The sequence below is a fragment of the Pongo abelii genome, chromosome 7 (genome assembly GCF_028885655.2).
Source record: "Pongo abelii isolate AG06213 chromosome 7, NHGRI_mPonAbe1-v2.0_pri, whole genome shotgun sequence".
NCBI lineage: Eukaryota > Metazoa > Chordata > Mammalia > Primates > Hominidae > Pongo > Pongo abelii.
Window position 1 is genome coordinate 35,582,046 of NC_071992.2, and position 25,598 is coordinate 35,607,643.

General features: G+C 44.1%; 1 pseudogene; it reads right to left on the reverse strand.

Moving 5' to 3' along the window:
• Positions 1 to 20,104: 20,104 nt before the first annotated feature.
• On the reverse strand, positions 20,105 to 20,896 carry LOC100447452 (homeobox protein VENTX-like; annotated as a pseudogene).
• Between the last annotated feature and the right edge of the window lie 4,702 nt (positions 20,897 to 25,598).

A 25,598-nucleotide genomic window follows, 5' to 3' on the forward strand; every position in this document is an offset into this window, starting at 1 on the left:
TTTGCTCGTTAGTTGATGCAGTTTCTTCCTAGCCTTGATGGTCTTTACATTTTGGCATGTTTTTGCAGTGGCCGGTACTAGTTGTTCCTTTCCATGTTTAGTGCTTCCTTCAGGAGCTCTTTTAGGGCAGGCCTGGTGGTGACAAAATCTCTCAGCATTTGCTCGTCTGTAAAGTATTTTATTTCTCCTTCACTTATGAAGCTTAGTTTGGCTGGATATGAAATTCTGGGTTGAAAATTTTTGTCTTTAAGAATGTTGAATATTGGTCCCCACTCTCTTCTGGCTTGCAGAGTTTCTGCTGAGAGACCTGCTGTTAGTCTGATGGGCTTCCCTTTGTGGGTAACCCGACCTTTCTCTCTGGCTGCCCTTAACATTTTTTCCTTCATTTCAACTTTGGTGAATCTGACAATTATGTGTCTTGGAGCTGCTCTTCTCGAGGAGTATCTTCGTGGTGTTCTCTGTATTTCCTGAATCTGAATGTTGGCCTGCCTTGCTAGATTGGGGAAGTTCTCCTGGATAATATCCTGCAGAGTGTTTTCCAACTTGGTTCCATTCTCCCCGTCACTTTCAGGTACACCAATCAGACATAGATTTGGTATTTTCACATAGTCCCATATTTCTTGGAGGCTTTGTTCGTTTCTTTTTTTATTTTTTCTCTAAACTTCCCTTCTCGCTTCATTTCATTCATTTCGTCCTCCATCACTGATACCCTTTCTTCCAGTTGATTGCATTGGATCCTGAGGCTTCTGCATTCTTCACGTAGTTCTCGAGCCTTGGCTTTCAGCTCCATCAGCTCCTTTAAGGACGAGTATTTAAAACTGAACATTGTATGATAAGTCTTTTACCAGACCTTTGGGTGTGGCTCAAAATACCGTAAGTACACATAGCATTTATTCATTTGTTTTTAGCTCTTTAGAGGTTACTGTTTGCAAGTTTTTGACCCGTTGGTTATGTCTTTATGTATTAATATCAAATATTATGAGCCTATTATGTGTCAGGTACTTTGCACATATCCATCCTTCCTAAATCCACACATCATAGTTATTATTATTCCTATGTAGTGGATATGTCACAGACAGGGGTGCTAAAGATGTCATATATATTTTTTTTAATCAAATCAATCTGACTCCATGTACCCCTGTCCCACTAAGTCAATCTGTCATCATTAGGATTCTCTTTCCAACCCCTTCCCTATAACAGTACAAATGTTGGAAGGGTCTTACTCAAACAGAGGCTTTGGAGAAAGCCATTTGGTTTTCTGCCCATGCTGTTCACAGCTCATTTGCTCATTGTATAAGTCCATATTTTTTTTTCTTTTTGAGACAGTCTTGCTCTGTTGTCTAGGCTGCAGTGTAGTGGTACCATCTGGGCTTACTGCAACCTCTGCCTTTCGAGTTCAAGTGATTCTCCTGCCTCAGCCTCCTGAGTAGCTGGGATTACAGGCACACACCACCATGCCTAGCTAATTTTTGTGTTTTTAGTAGAGATGGGGTTTCAACATGTTGGCCAGGCTGATTTTGAACTCCTGGCCTCAAGTAATCCCCCTGCCTTGGCCTCCCAAAAGGCTGGGATTACAGGCCTGAGCCACTGCCCCGGCCCTGTATGTTTTTTTTTTTTTTTTTTTTAAGGCATCCTTGTCAAGACTTAGAACAAAGGTACTTAGGGTCACTTCTCTCTGTGATATCATCCAGCCATCACCTTTTTTTACACTGCAGTCTCCTAGGGATCCTGCCAGGTTAGTTTTTTTTTATGAAAACAAAGCCAAGAAGAAAAGCTGTCTTCATGTATCATAAATAAGGTTAGGGAGGCCTTGAAACCTTCTTTGAATGGGAAGAATAAAATGCAATGATAAAACAAAACAAAAAAGTGAAAGCATCTTGCCACATCCCATTTAGAGTAGTTACTCTACCCTTTTAGAGTCATCAGACAATTTGCCAAAGTCATTGTGGTGGGCAGGACAATGAGTTCCTGAAGATGTCCACATCCTAATACCCAGAAGCTGTGATTGTTACTTTACGTGACATGAAGGAACTTGTGGATGTGCTTAATGGAAGAATATCCTAGATCATTTGAGTGGATTCAATTTCATCCCATGAGTTCTTAAAAGTAGAAGATGGGTCAGATATAAGTAAGGACTAGACCTTCCATGTGGCTGGCTTTGAAGATGGAGGGAGGGAGCTATGAGTCAAAGAATGTGGAAGCTTCCAGAAGCTGTGAACAGCCCTTAGCTACAGTCAACAAGAAAACTGGGACCTACAACCACAAAGAACTGAGCTCTGCCAGCGATCTGAATGAGGGAGAAAATGGATCCGCCCCTTGAACTTCCAGAAAATAGAATACCTTTGCCAATACCTTAATTTTAGCTCAGTGAGTCTGTAGGTATGACCCGAAGAACAGTAAGATTATACATTTGTGTTGTTTAAACCATGGAGTTTGTGATAATTTGTTATGGCAGCAATAGCTAATACAGTCACAAAGTTAATAAAAGCCAAGCTTGCACTCCACATCGGTCATAGTCTAAAGTCCATGCTCTCTGTATGATATTATATTTCATCTATTTAAAGTATTCCCAGGGCCAGCACTATCCTACACAAAGTTAAATTAGAAAATGGAAGATGTGGATTTTTTTCTTCTGAAAATGACCTATTGTTGTAAAAGCAATAGGTCTTATTCAAAGAGTCAGATAATACATACAAATACAAAAAGAAAGTAAAGTAAAAGCCCCGAGAAATCCAGAATCTAAAAATCAGTGCTAACATTATTTTCATAAACATCTTTCCAAAAAATTTGCTTCACGTGTATGTATGATAAATATTTATACTTTTATATATGTTTCTGTAATTGCTTTTTTGATGAGACAATTTTTCATAGATATCATTGTGCCAGTAAATATAGGTCAACACCATTATTTTAGGTGACTGAGTAATATTCTATTGTGCAGATGTTTCATAATTGATTTAAGCAATTCTTATAAATGGACACTAATGTTGTTTCCAATATTTAGCTCTTATAAACAAAACTGTGATTAATGTCTTTTTATCTTACCTTTCTTGTCTGAACATCACATTAAGATAATGCCAAAATGGGGATATTCACAGTATGCATAAATTACACTTTTATGTATTTTGAGAAAACTGACTTCCAGGCAGGTTTTATAACTTACATTCTCAGCAATACTGTGTAAGTGAGTTAGTGTTTTCACAAACTCATCAATGTTAGGTTCTGTTAATCTTTGTGATGTTTGTCTACCTGATAAACAAATAAATGATAAATTATTATTATTTTTTTGACTTCTTTGTTATTTAGCAATTGACTTTAAAAACGTTTATTGGTTATTTGGGTGTCTTCCTTTGTGGGCTTCTTATGAGAAATTGATATAGCATAGTGTAAAAGTCTAGACTTTTTTGAATGACTGTTTCATCATTTGCTAGTTGTGCAATTTTGAACAAGTTATTTAAACGATCTGAGCCTTAGTTTTTTGACCTATGATGTAGGCGTAATATTATTTACTTCCTAAAGTTACCAAAAAAATGAAAATAGATAATTTAGGTAAAACTCTTAGCCTGGGATGTAATGAGGTGTTTCATAAATATTTGTTACTGTTAATGAGATCTTTTGTCTTATACATTTTAATTTGCAAAAATTTAAGAGCTCTTTAATTCTTAAGGCTATTTATCCTTTGATATTAATGTTGCAAAATGTTTTGTGTGAGTATATTTTAAACCACTAGAAATAGAGAAGAAAAAACTTGTATAGTCATAGAAATACAGGTACTTAAACAAATTCTTTCAAAAAAATGAATCAGTGGCCAGCCATGGTGGCTCACACCTATAATCCCAGCACTTTGGGAGGCTGAGGTGGGTGGATCACCTGAGGTCAGGAGTTCAAGACCAGCCTGGCCAATATGGTGAAACCCGTCTCTACTAAAAATACAAAAATTAGCCGGGTGTGGTGGTGTGTGCCTGTAGTCCCAGCTACTTGAGAGGCTGAGGCGGGAGAATCACATGAACCTGGGAGGCAGAGGTTGCAGTGAGCCGAGATTGTGCCATTGTACTCCAGCCTGGGTGACAGAGCAAGACTCTGTCTCAAAAAAAAAAAAAAAAAAAAAAAAAAAAAAAAAAAAAAAAATCAGTGTATTACGGCACCAATCTAGTCCTACAGAAAGCATTTCATCTAAAAAATACTGTAGAGAATCTCCAAAAGGTTCAGCTGTACTTGGCTGTTCTGATTTCTATGTTGTCATTTGCCAATGGCTGAGGTTGTTGAATCTCAGGGACAGGCTATAGCTGTAGGGTTTTTAGCTTATAACAAAGACAGGAGTGGAGAACTCATGGTTAATTTCAGCCCCCATTTGGCCAGTGCTTCCTTTGCTGGCAAGGCCTTGACCAACTTTTCCACACCTGGTGTTGGGGGCTGCACACTGTCATCACTGAATTTTGTTTGTTTGTTTTTTGAGACAGAGTCTGCTTTGTTGTCCAAGCTGGAGTGTAGTGGCGTGATCATAGTTCACTGTGGCTTCAACCTCCTGGGCTCAAGTGGTTTTCCTGCCTCAGCCTCTTAAGTAGCTGGGACTACAGGAGGATGCTGCCACACCTGGCTAATTTTAAATTTTTTTGTAGAGACAGGGTCTTGCCATGTTGCCCAGGCTTGTCTTGAACTCCTGGGCTCAAGCTATCCTCCCAATTTGGCTTTCCAAAATGCTGGCATTATAGGCTTGAGACAGTGTGCCCTGCCACTGACGTCACTTAAGCTCTACTTAAAAATCACCCCTTACTCTTGCTCTTCCCTGGCCTTGTGAGACACTTTCATGAGCATTGATATCGCAGCACTAAATTCTAGGTTTTTAGTAGGGAGGAGCCCTGCCTTTGACGGCCCCTCCCTCAGCCATACAGAGAGGCGCGGAGTTCTGATTAACATTTATTTCTCTTTGCTACGATCTGGCTCCCTATCCTTCCTCAGAGGGGTCAATGGTCTGCCCCCTTCCCTTGCTCAGACTTTTCCTGGAATCATCAGCTTTCTTCCCCTTAACTGACTGATTTGGGGCCCAGCCCGCCAGCTGCTGACAGAGGAGTGATTCGTTGATTCATGTTAACAACTATTAATAGGGCTCATCATTTCCCGGGAAACCGATAGGATGATGCTCCTCCTTGTCTTCTGTTTTGGGGGCACAATTGATTCCTCCTCACCACATTAAGTGACAGCCGTTTCAATCATATTGATGTCTACCATTCAAAGCGATGCCTCTGATGTTTTGCGTGGTAACAAATTAAATATGGGAGCTGGAATCCTGAACATGCCATTTACCTATTTTCAGGCACAGGGTGGAGCTTATTGCAAAGAGTGAGGTGCTGGGGTTTTTTATTTTGAGGCATAGATGTGTGCATATAGTCTGTTTGTGTGGAGTTTCACAGATAAGTGTCTATGTGTCTGACTTCTGCCTGGGTATGCATTTTTTTCCCCCTTGTCAGTTACTATAGTCTGAATTTCTCTCTTTATCACTAACTTTAAAATATATCCCCAGTGCTTCAGTGGAGTTAATCAGAGGACCTTATGATTTCTGGACTCTTCCAGAAGAATGCTGCACTGTTTTAAGTGTATGCATTGGGTGGGTAGGACTGACAGGCAGGTGAGTTAGAACAGGAAAGTAACATGGACTTGGGAGGAGAAAACATAAGATTCAAGATTAATTACCTCTGGCTGGGCAAATTGGCTCATGCCTGTAATCTCAGCACTTTGGGAGGCTGAGGAGGCAGAATTGCTTGAGGCTAGGAGTTCAAGGCCAGCCTGGGCAACATAGCAAGACCCTGTCTGTACTAAAAATATAAAAATTACCCGAGCTTGGTGGCATATGCCTATAGTCCCAGCTACTAGGGAAGCTGGGGTGGGAGGATTGCTTGAGCCCAGGAATTTGAGGTTGCAGTGAGCTATGATTGCACCAGTGCACTCCAGCCTGGGTGACAGCATGAGACCCTGTCTCTTACAAAAAAAAAGATCAGTTACCTCCAAAAAGAGATGGGACTAACATGAAGCAAGTCACCTCGTGGATAGCATTGCAGCAGGAACTGGTGGGACATTGGACTAGTGTGGTTTGCCTGTTGTTTCTTTTTTATTAAAAACAAAACAAAACAAAAAAACCACTGTTCTTTTCATCCACCCTGGCCAGCATGCTTGTAAGATGGGACATTGGTGGTGGATCTTCTCTTCTGACACTGTGACTCCTCCGGTCTCCCGCTGGGGTCCTGAGCCCCATGACTGCTGACCGTGACTGCTGTGTGGAAGCTGGTGGTCCTGCCCTGGGATGTGCATGTCTTTCTGTGTGTCTGCTGGAGGATGCTTGCTTGTCTGTGTGTGCATGTGTATTTCTGTGAAGGCGCATTTCAGAATGTTTGCAGCTTATCTGGGAGTTGCTGATTTGCCAAGAGTGGTGCAAAGCCACAGAGGGAGAAAAAACTTTCCTAAGGACGGATTTGTAATGGCTTCACAAAGTGGACAGGAGTCAAATAAGACAGCCTGGAGAAGCAGCTTATGCAGTGATTGCTTCCTGCACACCCCTTAAGTGAGTTGGCAGCCCGAGCTTCAGTGAGTGGTGCACCTGATTGATTGATTTAACATTACAGCCTCCAAAAATTGTGGAGGAGCTGTAATTGTTGCTGGAGGTGGCTGTCAGTTTCACGCTGAGTGAGTGACTGGTGTTTGAGAGATCCCTGGGGCCCTCTCGCTGGCCCTGTGTAAGGGGCTCCCTCCATGCTTCACTGGCACTGCTGTTGCTTGGCAGACCCCTCGGCGACCACTTGGTTTAAGGGCTTTGGAGGCTGATGTGCAGGCAACACACACACACAAACACATGTGGGTGCATACAGTCACACACAGGTACAGGCACATCATATCTGTTTGGGTTTCTGTTAAAATGACCTGGAAAATGGTCTCATTAGACATTTACCTTTACTGCCTCTTACCTTTATTTCCCTGGCCATAGGGCAATTGGGTCATAGGGTCACAGGGAAGTTAGGTCAAGCCCCATACTTGAGCATAGCAAGATGATGACTTTTTGTTGTTGTTGTTGTTTTGTGTGTTTGTTTTTGAGACAAGGTCTCACTCTGTTGTCCAGGCTGGAGTGCAGTGGCATGATCACAGCTCACTGTATCCTCGACCTCCCCAGGCTCAGGTGATCCTCCCATCTCAGCCTCCCGAGTAGCTGGGACCACAGATGCACACCTCCGTGCTTGGCAAATTTTTAATTTTTTTGCAGAGACGGGGTCTCGACATGTTGCCCAGGCTGATCTCAAACTCCTGGGCTCAAGTAACTCTCCTGCCTTCCAGAATGCTGGGATTATAGGCGTGAACCACTGGCCCTGACTAGATCTTGGCCATCTGTATAGTTTGGCATATTTGGAGTTGACTCACAGTGTAGGAGCAAGGATAAGGACACCATTTGTTTAGCTATCTATTTATTTATTTGAGCAGAGTCACAGAAAGAGTCCCTGACACAGGGACTAGAAGGGAGGGAGCAAAGGGTGTTCCACACAAAGGAATGAGGTGCAGACAAGCAGGAAGTGTGTGCACCTGCAGAGGACCTTACAGGACAGGTAAAGGTGGGACAGTCAAGGAAGCCACTTTGAATTGTTCCCAGAGCCCCACTGTTTTCTCACGAAGTAGCTGCTGAGTAATGTGAATCCAAGACCACTGGCCCTTGAAATCCCTAAGCTGATGAATGATATTCCATTATTTTGCCTCTTGGTTTAGAGTTTTGGATACTTTAAAATTCAAATATCCCTGGGGGAGGAAGTAATTTCATTTTTTTTCCCCACTCATTTACACCTTTCTGGAAGTTGGCTTATTAGATCTTCTCCCTAGAACATGTTTTGAGTGGGTGAGGGCAAGTGGGTGGTGGATGTAAGGAGGAATCTGCAGGAGTGAATTAGCTTGTTCTCTAGGGGGATTGATGAAGTAATTCATCATCTAACTGACTATATCTTCTGGTAACTATGGCTGTTCTCTAAAGTGGTAGCAAATGTGGTTGGGTGGACATGGGATGGATGACCACTCATAAAGAGTAACCAGCCGGACGTGGTGGCTCATGTCTATAATCCTAACACTTTGGAAGCCTCAGGCAGGAGGATCGCTGGAGTCCAGGAGTTCAAGATCAGCTTGAGCAACAAAGCAAGACCCCACCTCTATGAAAAATTTACAAATTAGCTGGGCGTAGTGGTTCGTGCCTGTAGTCCCAGCTACTTGGGAGGCTGAGGTGGGAGGATCCCTTGAACTGTGATCCCAGGAGTTTTTGAGGCTGCAGTGCACTGTGATTGCACCTCTTCACTCCAACCTGGGTGACAGAGTGACAGCCTGTCTCAAAAAAAAAAAAAAAAAAAAAAGTAACAAAATACATGTATGCTTCCTTTAATCTCAATTTCTTTTGGATTTGTTCCATTGCATGGGGAAACTGAGAGCCTAGGATATGCTTCAGAATGATTCTTGCTGAACATGGCCTGAACAATTTCAGGCCAACGACACTGATAAATGACACATTCCTCAGGGCAGGCTCATCCTCAGGGCAGGGTCCCGAGCCGTGTGTGAGATGCGTGGTCTGTGCTTTCAGCACGCCATCTACTCCCACTCCTCCTGCTTTGCCACTTTCCTGCAAACCCCTGATCTTCTCCAGACCTCCTCCAGTGGCAGCCTTCCCTACTTCCCTAGCTAATGTGATAGCAGTTTCATCCTTTAAGTCTCTCAGGACCAATACCTGGACACTCACTGCTTCAGGAGGTCCTAGGATATATACCGCCACCCAAGGTAGGACCTTGGGGTTCTACCCTCAGCCTCCAGACACACGGTGTCTGAAAATCACACCTCCACCATGGTCACCGTGATTCATCTACTGTCAGCTCTTGCCTGGATCACTACAAAGTCTTCTGAGAAGCTCTCCTGCTTCTTCCACCCTTGTCTCCATAGACTAGCATCTGTTCTTAGCACCACAGACAGAGTGATCCGTGTAAATCATAATCCAGGTTGTGCCACTCCTCTGGCTCCCAACCTGGCAACAGCTCCCTATTTCAAGGGTGAAACCAGCCTTAGAGTGGCCCACGAGGCTCTACACGATCGAAACCTTAAACCCTTGCTTCTCCTTCCTTCCATTCGATTCTCCTTGCACATTCAGCTCCCTGTTCTTCCTGGAGCAGCTCAGGATGTGTTTGTGTGCTCCTACCCTGGATCCTTTGCTCTAGCTGTACCCTTCACCTAGAAATTTCTCCATTGACATCTGCTTGGCTCCCTCCCTCACTCCTTCCACTCCACTCACATGCCATCTTCTTGGTTAGCGTTTCCCTGACCACCCTATTTAAGACGGAATCTCCCCTCCTGTCCCCACCCCTACCATGCCTCACCATTTCTTTCTCTTTCTTTTCTTTTCTCTTCTCTTCTCTTTTCTTCTCTTTTTTTCTTTCTTTTTCTTTCTTTCTTTCTTCCTTTCTTCCTTTCTTTCTTTCTTTCTTTCTTTCTTTCTTTCTTTCTTTCTTTCTTTCTTTCTTTCTTTCTTTCTTTCTTTCTTTCTTTCTTTTTCTTCTCTCTTTCTCTTTCTTTCTTTCTCTCTCTTTCTTTTCCTTCCTTCCTTCTTTCCTTCTTCTTTTTTTGTTTTTTTTTTTCAGCGTCTCTCTCTGTTGCCTAGGCTGGAGTGCAGTGCTGCGATCTGGGCTCACTGCAACTTCCACCTCCTGGGTTCAAGCAATTCTCCTGCCTCAGCCTCCCAAGTAGCTGGGATTACAGGTACACATCACCACGCCTGGGTATTTTTTTTTTTTTTTTTTTTTGTATTTTTAGTAGAAACAGGGTTTCATCATGTTGGCCAGGCTGGTCTCGAACTCCTGGCCTCAAGTGATTTGCCTGCCTTGGCCTCCCAAAGTGTTGGAATTACAGGCATGAGCCACCGTGCTATGGAATGTGTTACTTTTTAATGCATGACTTACCTAATTAGTATGTTAATATTTCATTATCCATCTCCTTCTGCCAGAATGGAAGTTCTATGAACTCCTCCTTTGGTTAGTAGTGTATTCTGAATACCTCGAAGAGCAGTTGGCATACCATAGGTGCTCAGTGTATATTTGTTGCTTGCTTTTTGATGATTCTCTCTCTTAGTTAGCTGCCCCTGTCTTAAGAAATTTTCATCTGGCCGGGCGCAATGGCTCATACCTGTAACCCTGGCACCTTGGGAGGCTGAGGCAGGCAGATCTCTTGAGCCTGGGGGTTCAAGACCAGCCTAAGCGACATAGTGATACCTCGTCTCTATAAAATATTAAAAAAAATTAGCTGGGCGTGGTGACAGACACCTCTAGTCCCAGCTACTCAGCAGGCTGAGGTGGGAGGATTACTTGAACCCAGGAGTTTGAAGCTGCATTGAGCCACGATTGTGCCACTGCATTCAAGCCTGGGCAATAGAGTAAGACCCTGTCTCAGAAAAAAAAAAAATATTACCATTTGACTCTCAGGTTTCTAGCAGGCCATGGGGCAGACAGTTTTCAAGGGTGAAAGAAAGAGCTTATATCTCAAATAGGTAGCATGAGTGGTGTGGTCTGGGCTAGCCCTGTCTGCTTCAGAACAGCAGCCAAGAATCCTCATCCCCAGTCTGTGCCCCAAATTCTATACGCTATTTTTCTATTACTAATTAAAGAAACATGGGCTGTATGTCTCTATGTATTACTTCATTTTAACCAATGCCACATTTCTGTCTGGAAGATATTATCATCCTCATTTTATAGATAGGATCCCCAAGGGCCAGAGAAGCCAAGTAACTTGCCCAAGTGTGACTGCTAGCAGGTGACCAAGACTGTGATAGGGACTACTGTTCATATCTTTTCAGTCTAAGTTTAATGCTCTTAAAAAAAAAGCCCCTCTTTTCTTTAAGAGACAGGGTCTTGCTCTGTCACTCAGGCTAGAATGCAGTGGTGTGATCACAGGTCACTATAACTTCGAACTCCTGCTTTGGTCTCTTGGGAATCCTCCTGCTTTGTTCTCTTGGGAAGCTAGGACTACAGGTGTGCACTACTATGCCTGATGATTTTTAAAATTTTTTTGTAGGGATAGGGTCTTGCCACATTGCCCAGGCTGGTCTCCAACTCCTGGCCTCAAGTGATCCTCCCACCTCAGCCTCCCAAAGTACTTGGATTACAGGTTTGAGCCAACGTGCCTGGCCAAGACTTCATTTTTTAGGCCAGTTGTAGGTTCATAGCAAAATTGAGTGGAAAGTACTGAGAGTTCCCATAGTCATCACCCACCCACAACCTCCCCTACTATCACCATCCTTCACCAGAATGGTGCCTATTACAATGGATAAACCTAACTATCATTATTGCCCAGAGTCCATAGTTTACCTAAGGGCTTGCTCTTGGTGTCATTCATTCTATGGGTTTTTGACAAATGTACAATGATATCTATTCATCACTGTAGTATCATACGGGGTAGTCTCACTGTCCTAAAAATTCTCTGTGCTCTGCCTATTCATCCTCCCTCTGCCCTAACCCTGGGAAACCACTGAGCTTTTTGCTGTCTCCATAGCTTTTCCTTTTTCAGAAAGTGATATAGTTGGAATCATACAGTACATGGACTTTTCAGATTCACTTTCTTCACTTAGTCATATGCATTTAGTGCACATTTTAATACAGCAGATTCCTCTTGGTTTCAAAGAAATTACGCTCTATGACCCAGAGTCAGAATGCAATTAAACATTCCTAATTTTGTTATTGTAATGTATTTGTCTAATGGACATTTATAAGATGCCTAATTATAGCTGATTGTGCACATATAATATGATTCCATTCATTCTGATTTCCTTCCCCTAGCCCTCAACCTTTTGTAAAGATGGACCCCCTCCTAAGCCCATAGCAACAGGACTCTGAGCTGGTGACTCCCTTATAAGTAATGAGGGGTAAATGTAAGATAAACAAGATGAGGAAAAGAAGCCAGAGAGAGGGAGAGGAGTGCAGACACAGGGACATGGTGACCTCCGATTATCCAAAGCTGTTTCTCTAACACATTTTTGTGCTATGATCACCTGCTGTCTACAATCTGCACGCTGCCTTCACTTCTCCTAATTAAAGCCAGCAGGCTAGGATGGAAAAAAATAATCTCAAGCCAAGAGGGTGGGGTAGGGAGAAAGCAATAGCTTCTTTTCTTTTTTGGGGGGAGATTCTGAGCTTGTTCTAGGCTAGGTGAAGCTGCCCCAAAGGACATACCCAGGAAATTAAAACCCAGGGTTGTCAAAGGTATCATTTGAATTTGCTGCATTCCATTTTGCTGAGGACTCTGGACTGTGGCTCAGCATGCTGGAAGAAAGGGAATGACAGATGAGGGAAACTTAGACTTTGTCAGGCTGACATGAGACATGAGAGTCTGCATGACTCTCTCCTGGCCCTAACTATTCGTGGAGTCTCAATGGGAGGAAATAGGTATTCAGAAATGACTACATTTGCCATTACTCTCCTTTCTTTTGTCTACTAGACTACTAGGTGGTTCTCAAATTTTGGTGGACATCGAATCACCTGTGTATTAGTACATTCTCTCACTGTTATAAAGAACTACCTGAAACTGGGTAATTTATAAAGAGAAGAGGTGTAATTGACTCACAGTTCTGCAGGCTGTACAGGAGGCCTGGCTGAGAAGGCCTCAGGAAACTTACAATTATGGCACAAAGGTGAAGGGGACGCAAGCACATCTTCACATGGTGGCAGGAGAGAGAATGAAAGGGTAAGTGCCACACACTTTTAAACAACCAGATCTTGTGACAACTCACTCACTATTATAAGAACAGCAAGGGGGAAATCTGCCCCTATGAGTCAATCACCTCCCACCAGGTCCCTCTCACAACACTGGGGATTACAATTCAACATGAGATTTGGGTAGGGACACGGACCCAAACCATATCAGCCTGGAAGATTGATTAAAACACAAATAGTCAGGACCTACCCCAGAGTTCTTTTTTTTTTTTTTTTTTTTTTTTGAGATGGAGTCTCACTTAGTCACCCAGGCTGGAGTGCAATGACACTATCTCAGCTCACTGCAACCTCCACCTCCTGGGTTCAAGTGATTCTCCTGCCTTAGCCTCCCGAATAGCCGGGATTACAGGCACCTGCCATCATGCCCAGCTAAGTTTTGTATTTTTGTAGAGATGGGGCTTCACCGTGTTGGCCAGGCTGGTCTTGATCAGGTCTGAGGTCTGAGGTCAAGATCTCCCGACCTCAGGTGATCCACTCACCATGGCTTCCCAAAGTGCTGGGATTATAGGCATGAGCCATCACACCCGGCTTCACCCCAGGGTTTCTGATTCAGTAGAATCAGGGTGGGTTTCAAGAATGTGCATTTCTAACAAGTTCCTGGGCGATGCTGATGCTGGTGGTCTGGGACCACACTTTGAGAACCAGTGCTCTCAACCAGCTGTTCCCAAACTTTCACATGTATGGGCCTTCAGAATCATCCATTATTTGATTTTCTCAATTGGCATTAGCTCACAAACATGGAGCTGAAGTGTACTTGCAAGAGAGAGAAGGTTTTCAGTGCAGGGCATTCTGAGCTAACATGATCCCTCTGTCAGCAGGCAGTGATACTTCTGTCCACAAAGGCCTGGGTGAGGGAGTTAAGCTCCTTTTAAATCATGTTGGACTGGGCCAGGCATGGTGGCCCATGTCTATAGTTCCAGCTACTCAGGAGGCTGAGGCAGGAGAATGGCTTGAGCCCAGGAGTTCTGGGCTGTAGTGCACTATGCCAGTTGGGTGCCCATACTAAGTTTGACATCAATATGGTGACCTTCCAGGAGTGGTGGGCCACCAGGTTGCCTAAGGAAGGGTGAACTGGCTCAAGTTGAAAACGGAGCAGGTGAAAACTCCCACGCTGATCAGTCGTGGGATCACATCTGTAAATAGCCACTGCACCCCAGCCTGGGCAAGCCACAAAAACCAAAAAAACACAAAATGTTGGATTGGGCAACGAGGAGGTTGGGGTTGAACCTATTTCCACTATGGGATAGCAGAAAGAGCATGTGTAGTTTGAGAGTTAGTCAGGCATGTTCCATTCAATTCCTAGCTCTGCCTCTTACGGTGGATTAGCTTTGAATGTGTTATTTAACTCATTTGTGCTTCCATTTCTTATCTGTAAATTTTATTTATTCCACAAATATTTATTAAGCACCTGCTGTCTTTCCAGCTTCTGGGGATACAGTGGACACAGTCTCTGCCTCATGGAACTTATACTGTGGTCCCAGCTGCTTGGGAGGCTTAGGCAAGAGGATTGCTTGAGGCCAGGAGTTTGAGGCTGCAGTGAGCCACGATTGCACCATTGCACTCCAGCCTGGGTGACAGAGTGAGACCTTGTCTCAAAAACAAAGAAATAAACAAACAAATCCTCCCTGCATTTGTATCCTCTAAATCTACAAAAAACAAACAAACAAAAACAAAAAAACTAAAAGTACCTAAAAAAAAGAATGTCTTATCATAATTTATGAGATTTTAAGTGAATGGTTTGTCTTTTCTCCCTGAGCTATTCATGGTATCATCTCTAAGGTATAAATGACACATCATTTGACTCTTTCCTTTGACCAGATTTGATGGAGAGAACAAGGTAAAAGCATAAGGGCCAGTTGAGGGGAAGGTGGAAGAAGAAAACAATTCCATACTTTGCACCCTCATAGGGAAAGGGCATGGATTTTGCTGCAGACAGGCTCAAGGTTGAATTCTAGTAACTCCACTTAAACTTTGTGCAAATTGTTTAAGCTTTCTTTGTCATCCATGAAATGAAAATACCACTACTACTAATACCTATTTTGTAGGCCAGGAATGGTGGTTCATGTCCGCAATCCCAGCACTTTGAGAGGTTGAGGCGGGAGAATCACTTGAGATCAGGAGTTGAAGACCAGCCTGGCCAACATGGTGAAACCCTGTCTCTACAAAAAATACAAAAATTAGCTGGGCATGGTAGCAGGTGCCTGTAATCCCAGTTACTCGGGAGGCTGAGGCAAGAGACTTACTTGAATTCAACAGGTGGAGGTTGCAGTGAGCTGAGATCGTGCCATTGCACAATCTGGGTGACAGAGTGAGGCCCTTTTCTCCAAAATACACCCCAAGAAACAAAAAACGCAAAAATCTATTTTACAAAGCTGTAGTAGAAGAATGAATAAGTTCTGGTCTGAAGTGTCTACTCAATAAATACTTATTATTTGGCATGTCGTTTAGTGCCTTTTTCTTACCACTTTCCTCTCTGTTGATTCCTCTCTGCTCAGGTGAGAAATTTCTCCGTTGTCTGGGCTTCACCTTTTAGGGAAGAAAGATATAAGATATTATGCTAATTTGCATTAAGGTTTGGGGCACAATAAGTCACATGGTACCTTTCCCATGAATGTTGCATTTTAAAAGGGAGTATCCCATGGAGAAGGCAATGTTTAACACGCAAGCTGGAATTTCAGGGTTCTACAGCAAAACTAATTTGAAGTGATGGTGGGCAGAGGAGCTCTACTAGTATTGGTCAAAACACCTCTCAAGATCACCGATTTTGTTCTCATTCCTGGATCCTAGGAGGTGGGTATTTGCACTGTCTTTAATTGCCATGCTTATAGGGTCGAGGGAGGCCTTTTTATCTGGGGAGTCAGGCAGGCAAAACACTTCCTGGGCCTTCACAGGTTTTATTAGTTTCTGCCCAGTCATTTGGTGGTGGTGGTGTGCTGCTGGCGGTAGTATGTGTATGTGTGTGGATTTATAGTTGTTTATTACTCTAGTGGTAGAAATGGAGGCTATGGGCCATGGTGAAGTGGTTGGGCAGGGAAGGCTCCAGAAAGGAAACATTTGGGCTGTCCTTGAATGAAGAACTGGAGTCCAGCAGGCTGGAAGGACATTTCAGACAGAAGGAGGAGCACGAACAAAGGCATTTACTAAGAAAGCATCCCTTGGGATGGAGGGGAGGGCTGGAATGTCTGTAAAGCTGCTGGCCTCTGGCCCTGGGGGGGTTCCCATCCCCACCCCGTCCATTTCATGGCCTTCCAAACCACTGCGCAGTTAGCAATTCATTGTCTTGAAGGACAAACACATTGCCCTTTCTTTACTTCAATGCTGCATTCTTTAGGTGTGGGGTCCCACACAGCCAAGGCTTGGCGACTCTGTCTGTCCACGCACGCCTTTTTGAGAAGCAAACATAACCTTTTTGGTCCCTGGGTGACTAACCTCTGTGATTGTTTTGCTTATTTGCTATAAATGACTATCTCTACCACTTGGTTAATTATGTGATTACAGCAGCCAGTGACAAGGAGAAAATTAAAAATCCATGCTGCATTTTCTATAACACTTTATTGCTCTATGCAAAAGAGGGCAAATGCAATTTAGTTGAGCTGTGGTGAACAAGAGCTGCTTCCTTCCCCTCGTTTCAGCCCCTCCCTCGTCCTCCCCTGGAGAGAAGCTGTGTTAGCAGATGACTAAAGCTGGGAAGAGAGCAGGTGTGGAAGGAAACATAAATTACCATTATCCCTGACAATTCTGGACAGTGCCACCCACGGAGCAGCAGCTCAGCCAGACATTTTCCCCTGATTTCAGGAAAGACCAGTAAGTTGTGAGCTTCTGCTAAGTGCATTAGTGTAGAACAAGGTTTCAGCTTGGGCTCCATATTTAATCTTTATTTCTTTATGATGCCCTGCTATAGTTGTGCCTCTTCTGAAAAATCCAAGATACAGAAAGGGGAGGCACTGCTAACACGAAGCGAGTACAGTTCTTGGAACCAAGACACCTGAGTTCTTGGAGTCAAGATAATCTGCCACTTACCTGGTGTCTGAGGTGGGGCCATTGCTTATTCTATCTAAGCTTCAGTTTTCTCACTTATAAATTAAGGATTTTAAAGCACCCTTTCTCTTCTCTCACATTTAACATCTCTGAAATCAGGCTACCCTGATGATGGTTGCGTTTTAGCATGTGTCAAAAGTTTAATTGACTTCACTTTTTTTTAACAGTGTTCCATTAAATAATATTGGGTCTTAGAATTGGCATTTTAGACTTGATGAAATAAGGTCCTGTGCAGGCTGGTTGTAGAGATTTAAAGAAGAAATATATGTTATCTGTGTGACTCTCTATGCTATTGTCAGACCCCCTAGGATATGAATTCTAATCCAGGCTCCCTTGTGTCACCTAGACAAGTTATTCAAAATTGATCCCCTCACCTAGAAAATGAAACAACCTCCAAACTCTCCTTAAGAATTAGCCTAAAGCAGTCTAGGGCCAAGGAACTAAACAAAGCTTAGGGGTCAATAGTATCCACACCATCTCTATCCTCGTCTACACATATTTGTGGACGCAGATTCCCGGCAGTTACAAAGGTCAAAGTTAGAAAAGTTACAACGATTCCTGGGAGTTACAAAGCCTGGTCACAGGTGAGGTTTAGGGTTTATGGGTGTGAGTGGCATACATGTTTAGTTTATGTGTGTTGCTATAACAAAATGCTACAGGCTGGGTAATTTATAAGCCAGAGAAATTCATCTCTCATAGTTTTGGAGGCTGGGAAGTCCAAGATGAGGGTACTGGCAGATTCTATGTCTGGTGAGGGCTGGGTTGCTCTGCTTCCAAGATGGTGTCTTTTCACTGTTACCTCATGTGGTGGAAGGGACAGAAAAGGGTGAGCCTACTTCCTCAAGCCCTTTTATTTTATTTTATTTTATTTTATTTTTTGAGATGGAGTCTCATTCTGTTGTTCAGGCTGGAGTACAGTGGTGTGATCTTGGCTCACTGCAACCTCCACCTCCTGGGTTCAAGTGATCTTCTGTCTCAGCCTCCCAAGTAGCTGGGATAACAGGTGTGCACCACCATGCCCGGCTAATTTTTGTATTTTTAGTTGAGACAGGGTTTCACCATGTTGGCCAGGCTGGTCTCAAACTCCTGACCTCAAGTGATCAGCCTGCCTCGGCATCCCAAAGTTACAAACACCTGTAACACCTGGGATTACAGGTGTTAGCCACCATGCCTGGCCCCTTTTATTTTATTTTTAAGAGACAGGGTCTTGCTGTGCTGTCCAGGCTAGAGTGTAGTGGTGCAATAATAACTCACTCCAGCCTTGAACTCCTGGTTTGAGCCATCCTACTGCCTCGGCCTTCCAGGTAGCTGAGACCACAGGTATGTGTCGCCATGCCTGGCTAATTTATTTTATTTTGTAGAGACAGAGGCTCTCACTATGTAGCCTAGGCTGGTCTGGAACTCCTAGGCTCAAGTGATACTCTCACCTCAGCCTCTCAAGTAGCTGAGATTACAGGCTTGAGCCACTGCACCCAGCATAAAGTTCTTTTGTAAGAGTTCCCACCTTCATGACTTAATCACCTCCTAAAGGCCGCACCTCTCTATCAAATTGGTGATTAGGTTTCAACATATGATTTTTGGGGGACACATTCAGACCATTGCATATGGCATAGTAAATTAATATAAGGTGGAGTAGGATACATGTAATAATTGAGGTATAAAAAGGCATTGCTTGTGAATAGAAGAGGTAATTTCAGCAGACAGGTTCAGGAAATATAACACTGGTTTTGAGTCTTGAATTATGTCTAGAGTTCCAAAAAATGCAGGAATAAGGGAAATGAACAATGAAGCACATTTGAAAAGAGTAGGTTGTGCTCGAGAGGTGACAAATTATCTACTTTGACTCTAGAGCATTTGTGGGCTAGGAGTGTTTGAAGGGATTGGAGTGTTTTGGGGCAGAGAAAAAGCTATGATGGGAACTAGGTAACTGACATCACTGTCTGCCTGCTTGCTCAAGCCACGCACCTTGAAGTAATCTCTGAAGTCTTTCATTCTTCTTTTTCCTTTTCCTCCCACATGTGATCCTAGAGTAGATTCTGTAAATTCCTACCCTTCTTGTATATCATACCTTGGTTCAACTCTTTCCATCTCTCTTGCTGTCACTCTGGTCCAGGCCACCTCCACATCTCACTTGAAATCTGCAGGGGCTTCCAACTGAGTTCCTTGTCTTGTCCCTTGCCCCAGCTCAATCTCTTCTTCTTAGGGTCAAACTGACCCATCTAGGCTGAATATCACATTAGTTTGCTTCCTTACTTTTCTTTTCTTTTTTCTGGTTGTAAACACTTCCAACAAGGCAGAAATGAGTAAGGGGAAAGTGGAACTTGCTGTGGACACGGCCACAGGACCACGCTTTTGTTCCTGTTGGGATGTCTGGGTCGGTTTCGCAGGTCGCCTCTCAGTCCTGTAGGCTGAACTCGTCTGTCTGGGTGCCCCGTGCTGCCTGCCTCCTGGGCACTCTGGGGCGACGTGGACGGATGCACCCTTGTCTAAGCTTCGGTGCGTGCGGTGAGGGGTCTACACCAAAAATGCTCCATCAATGAGAGAGAGTCCTCCCCGGGAGGGGCTTCCATGCCTCCCATTCTGGGCACTTCGAGATTTTCTGCAGGAAGTGCTGTCCTTGAGTCATTCTGTTTTGTCCTGAGGCTGCTGCGAGGAGGGGTACAGGTGAGCACATGCTGAAGAGTGGGGACATGTGCGAAGGCTTCAGTCCAGGCACAGCTGCAGGTCCTGGCTGCCCCACTTTCCCTGGCCCAAAAAGAGCAGCCCCCAGCAGGCTGCCGGCACAGTCCGGGCTCACTCACGGCCTAGAGAGCATTGCAGGATCCCAGCACCCTGCCTTAATTTTCACCTTTGTTCCCTCCTGCTTTCCAGCTTTGGAGTCCTTGTTAAGAGGGACTTGAACCCCAAGGTTATAAACACGACACTTGCATTCCCTTCCAATCGTTCCTGGTTTTTTACACACAAAATTTACAACCTTTACTTTTTCCAACTGGAAATCCAGTTTTTCCAACATTTTTTAAAAAACAAATTATCCTTTTATCATATGCTGAAAGCCCTACCCATAACAAGCCCATTTCTGCGTTTGACTCTGTTCACTGCCCCTTCATTTACTTCCTAAACGGACCCTTTTGGTAACTTTCAGTGAAGAGGTGGCTTTAATAAATATATTCTCCAGAAAGCTCCACAACTTTTGAGTGGGTCAGGGTGAGAGGTGCCGCCACGATGTAAACAGAACAGAACAGCTGAGTCCTCCAGGTAGGTGCCAGGTGCGATCTGCACAGACCGCGTGTGTGGGAGGGATGGAGTCAGAGGTGCATCCTCAAAATGCATCCCCTGGTCTCCTGCAGAACGCACAGGCCCCAGGGCCCCGTGGACAGAGCTGGTCCCAGCGTACGCACGCCACTTCCTGAGCTTGGCCGGTGGTATGCCAGAGGCTGCCCATAGCAGGAAGCCCCGGCAGAGGCCAGGGCCTCTTGTTCCACTTGGCAGAGACCCCAGAGGGAGCCAGGGGGCAGCATCAGAGCCTGGGGCCCTGGCAGGGGTGCCCAAGGGCACGGCAGCTGCAGGCCCTTGGCAAGGCCAGAAGACGGTGAGTGGAAAGCAGGGGGCGCGTGGAGACACCGAGAAGGGGCTGTTCAGCTGGGAGTCCTGCATTTGCCCTTTCTGTTTCATCGGGCGGTTTTGAAACCAGGTTTTTGTCTGGACGTCCGAGAGCTGCATCTCCCTGCCAGCCTTTTCCGCTCCAGAGGGCCCAGGTCCTGGTGGTGCTGGAAGACGCCCTCCAAGGCGCGGACCTGCTCGGTGGTGAAGGCTGTGCCTACACAGGGAGCCTGCCAGGGGTTTGGCTTCTTACTCAACCCAGTCACGGCCCTCTCTGGAGCAGGCAGATTTGAGGACCGAGCCTTCTTGATGCTGACGGCCTGAGGGGGCTCCCGGGTGCCGGATGTCTGGCCCGGGCCAGGGTGGCTCCCCTGGGAGACGTTCGCAGGCCTGGGGGTGTGGGTCGGCCCCGAGCAGCTGTTCTGGGAGAGCCAGTCCACGCAGCCAAAGCTGGAGGGCTGCTGCCGGCCACGAGGTGGGGAGGAGGAGGGACGCATGGCGGTCAGGTGGGCCAGAGGGAAGGCCGGGCGGGGCTGGCCGGGCGCAGGATCCACCACCTGCTTCCTTCTTAAAACCTGCTAATGGTTTCTCATCAGACATGGGGTTAAAAATCCATGGGCCCATAAGGCCTGCGTGGTCCAGGCTCTCCAACCTTGTCTCACACCATTCTCTCCCTTGTTCCTGACGCTCTACCCACCCTGGTCTTCATAGTTCCATCGGGCCTTTGCCGTGGCTGGCTCCTTTGCTTGACGTAGTCACCCCCTAGAGGGTCATGTGGTTTGCTCCTAGTTATTCAGGTCTCCGTTTAAATGTCTCTTACTCAGATGATCTTCCTAATCACTCATTGTAGAGTGGTCCCCCACCCCTGTCATTCTCTAGCACTGCTTTATTTTTTTCATACAGCATTTGAAGTCTTGTCACCATTTGAAATTTTTTGTTTGCTTATTTGTCTGCTTTCTATTCTACTAAGAAATTAGGAATCTTGACTAATTTCTGATCTCTTGATTTTCCCAGCATCTCCTATGCTTGGCATTTAATTGATATTTACTGAATAAAAAGGCAAAGCTGGAGCGGCAGGCTGAGGCTAAATTTTGGAATGCTTGGGTGCATTGCTAAAGAGTCTGGACTTCACTCGATAGTTAAGAGGAGGGGCATTAGAATTCTTTGAGCAGAGGATTAATACAATTAGAATTAAACTTTACGAGTACTGACCCAGAAGTAGGATGCAAGATGAATTGGAGAGGGAAGAGAGTAGGAATAAGAGATCTCTTAGAAGCCAAACTTCATACACTAGATGACTTGACTCTTTCCAAAATATTTGATGATTTTCTGGCTTCTTTGCCATCATGCATAAGAAACAGTGTGTGGATGCTGCTGTAATACCCTGGACATAAAATCAGTAGAGCATTATTACTTTTTTTTTTTGAGATGGAGTCCCTCTTTGTTGCCCAGACTGGAGTGTAGTGGCGTGATCTCGGCTCACTGCAGCCTCAAACTTCTGGGTTCAAGCAATCCTCCTGCCTCAGCCTCCTGAGTTGCTGAGACTACGGGCATGCACTAATTTTTTAACATTTTTTTTGTAGAGATGGAGTCTCACTCTGTTCCCCAGGCTGGTTTCAAACTCCTGAGCTTAAGGGATCCTCCTGCCTCAGCTTCCCAAAGTGCTGGGATTACAGGTGTGAGCCACAGCACCACCTGGCACATTTGCCACTTTCAAATGTCCTTATTTGTTGATAGATTTGTTCTTTCCTCCCTTCCCCTCATCTTTGGACTGTCTTGTTCATCGAGGATGAGACCACGTCTTGTTCTCTCGATCCCAGAGTCTGGCACTGAGTAAGGCTCTCAACAAGTGTTTAAGACGTGTTTGTGGGATACATAAATATGGCAAGTAAATTCTTTTAAGTGTTTTCAGAAGGCTGTTATCCTGAGTCATTTCAAATTGGCCCATAGGCAAGTCTTTGTGTTGTGCAAAGCAAGGAATGGCACCTTTAATGAACTGGGAGGCTGAGGTAGAGATAAGGACATGATGAGGAAAAAGATGGTAATTCTATTCTTTATTTTGGTGTCTTCTCCAGACTTTGGTTTATTGTTATGGAGTTTTTCAGGTCATAAACACAGAAGACACATTGAGATCGTTTTTTAGGAGAACTGAGAAGGTATCTGTGGCCATGATTCAGTGTGTTTTATTTTGGGGAATAAGAAGTCATGTTTTCATTTCATTTGTTGTTGCTAAGCTCTGAAGATTGCCAATTAGCCCTTGCCCTTGCTGAATGCCTTGGTAAATTTTTAAAATTTGTGGTCCTTGAAAAAACAAAGCAGACAGCCCTATTATTTTTCTGCACTTTTGTATCTTTATTATATCACTTTTATAGTCTGCTTTATATTATGGTTATTTGTTGGTGTGGCTTTCTTCTCAGCTAGATTGGGAAGCCTTTAAGGCGGGAACTATGTTCATTAATCTCTTAGCATGGTGCCAGGTACATAGAAGGAGCTTAATTGATGCAGGCTGTATGGAATTTTTTGTAATCGTACATTAAGACATAGAGAAAAGGCTGTTTTTCTCAGTCCCCTTGGGAACTAGATGTTGATGCCACATTTTCTGTATTTCTGTTTGATCTGAAATCATTTATACATTGTCTTCAGATATTTCATAAGGATTGTATTCGTCTATATCAACGTCTATATCTGTCAGAGGCATTTGAACCAAAGTGACTCCATCTTGATTAGGGGCTGGATAAAATGAAGCTGAGACCTACTGGGCTGCACTCCCAGGAGGTTAGGCATTCCTGGCCACAGGAAGAGATAGGAGGCTGGGACAAGATACTGGTCACAAAGGCCTTGCTGATAAACAAGGATGCAGCACAGAAGCCGGCCAAAACTAAGATAGTGATGAAAGTGACCTCTGGTCATCCTCACTGCTCATTATGCACTAATTATAATACATTAGTATGCTAAAAGACGCTCATAATGTCCCAAAGACAGTCTACAAATGTCATGGCAATGTCCAGAAGTACCCTATATAGTCTGACATGGGGAAGAACCCTCAGTTCTGGGAAATCCCTTTTGGGAAATCCCTGCTCCACCCCTTGTTTAGCATATAATTAAGAAATAACTGTAAGTATACTCAGTTGAGTGACTCATGTCACTTCTGCCTATGGAGTAGCCATTCTTTTATTCCTTTACTTTCTTAATAAACTTGCCTTCACTCTGTGGACTCACCCCAAATTCTTTCTTGTGTGAAGTCCAAGAACCTACTCTTGGGGTCTGGATTGGGACTGGTTTCTGGTAACATATCTGTGTCTATGTCTGCATGCCCATCTATCATCTGTCTGCTTGCGTATGTATGTATGTATGTATGTATGTATGTATGTATGTATGTATGTATCTATCTATCTATCTATCTATCTATCTATCTATCTGAAGAATACAGCTGTCTTTCCTGCAATAGACTGCTTGTTCTTCAGGAACTGGGTAGTATCCATGGGATAAAGATTGCTCCTTGGAAATTTTCCATTGGTGTCTTTCTGAGATTTTTGCATTATTTTTCAGCTTCGGGGACATAGAGCAGGAAGTATTTCCTGAGTCATTGCTAATGAAGACCTCTGTGGAGTTTTCCTAAGTTGGGGGACTCTGTTAAGAGTAGAGGGAAGAACCAGAGCTTAATGTGATTTCTCCTTAAAGAGTAGGCGCCTGCAGAGGCTATTTGGGCTATCTGTGGCCTTGGACTGATATTGAGTTGTATGGATATATTTAGTCCTTGCGTGGACACTCAGAACCTTCAAGAGTTGTTGGTTTTGAATCTTGAGAGTGCCTTGGAAATGCCTGAGACAGCTGGAACCACGATCACTGGCAAACTTATCCCTAAAAGTCTGATCATTTACCCTTAGTCAGGGTTTGGTCAGGTGGTCCCCTTTCTGTTCTCCTTAACTCAAGAGGAAAGTAGAAAACTGGGACTGGAAAAGCCCCTTTCCACACAGCAGCTTAGCAGGCCCTGTGGAAGTGTAGGAAGATGCCAGTGGCAGAAGGTTCACTTGGCTGCTTGACTATGGTCATGCTAGAAATTAGGATTCCAATGATTCCTCCAGATAGGCATCCAGGTTACTTTATTCTATAAGACCCAGTTCCTTTTGGGATTTGATTTCAAATGTATGTTTCATAGAGCTAATTAAAAAATCATAGTGTGGATGTTATGGATGGAACCAGGGGGAGAGAAAGCTGGAGCCTCAGGAAAGGCATCAGAGTGACGCCAGGAGGTAGACATTGCACTCAAAATATGCACAAAGGTGGCCGCAGAAGTTAAGAGCAACTGCTGTGAGTCAGCCCCAAGTCAGGGATCTTCTAATGACAGCTCAGAAAGGAAGTTGCAAGTAGCGGTCCGCTGGGTGGCTGATAGTTATTGATATCCAGAGGAAGCCACGGCACTGGATATAATTGGCTCCAGAACGGGGGCACATTATACGAAATGGTACCTTTAAGAATTAACAAGTTTCTGTTCCTCTAGAGATAAATCGCTATAAAAGATTTTTAAATAAATGGTCATGTCAGTGATGGAGAAAATGATTTCTGTCAAATGAATTAAATTGATTGGGGATATGCAAGAGAGATTTCTTCACTCTGGGATGAGTGGGCACAACATTTACAAGCCATGCCACTGTATGGTTTCTTGGTTTCTGGGTTGTTTTCTAATATAGATCACTAAGGAAATGATATTAGTTCTGAAGTGCTCTACTACAGAGATGAAAACCACCAATTTATTATTATTGCCAAAGGGAGCCTCCTCTAGAAGTGACCTAGAGCATGTTATAAGTAGCTCTTCCTTGTCTGGCTGGGCTAGTGCAGGTACAGTTCTGCATGGAGGCAGCTGAATGACTATGTCAACCTATGGTTGCACTCCCTGGAAGAGATTGAAGTGCCCCCAGGACAGACTAAAAGTCAGCCATGCGTCACTGCCCAGGGAGATTGGTTACAGTACCATGGTTGTGGGTTTAGGTGGTGGACATATAAATTATAGAACATAATTTATAGAAATATATAATTCTATGTAATTATAGAATTATGAATATATTATCTATTTTATCTATCACACTTCATACCTACTTCATTAACTATGAATTAAATTAGTTCTCCAGATTAATTATAAATATACTACATTATATATAGTATATTTGTATATTTATAGTATACTATATATATCTTTTA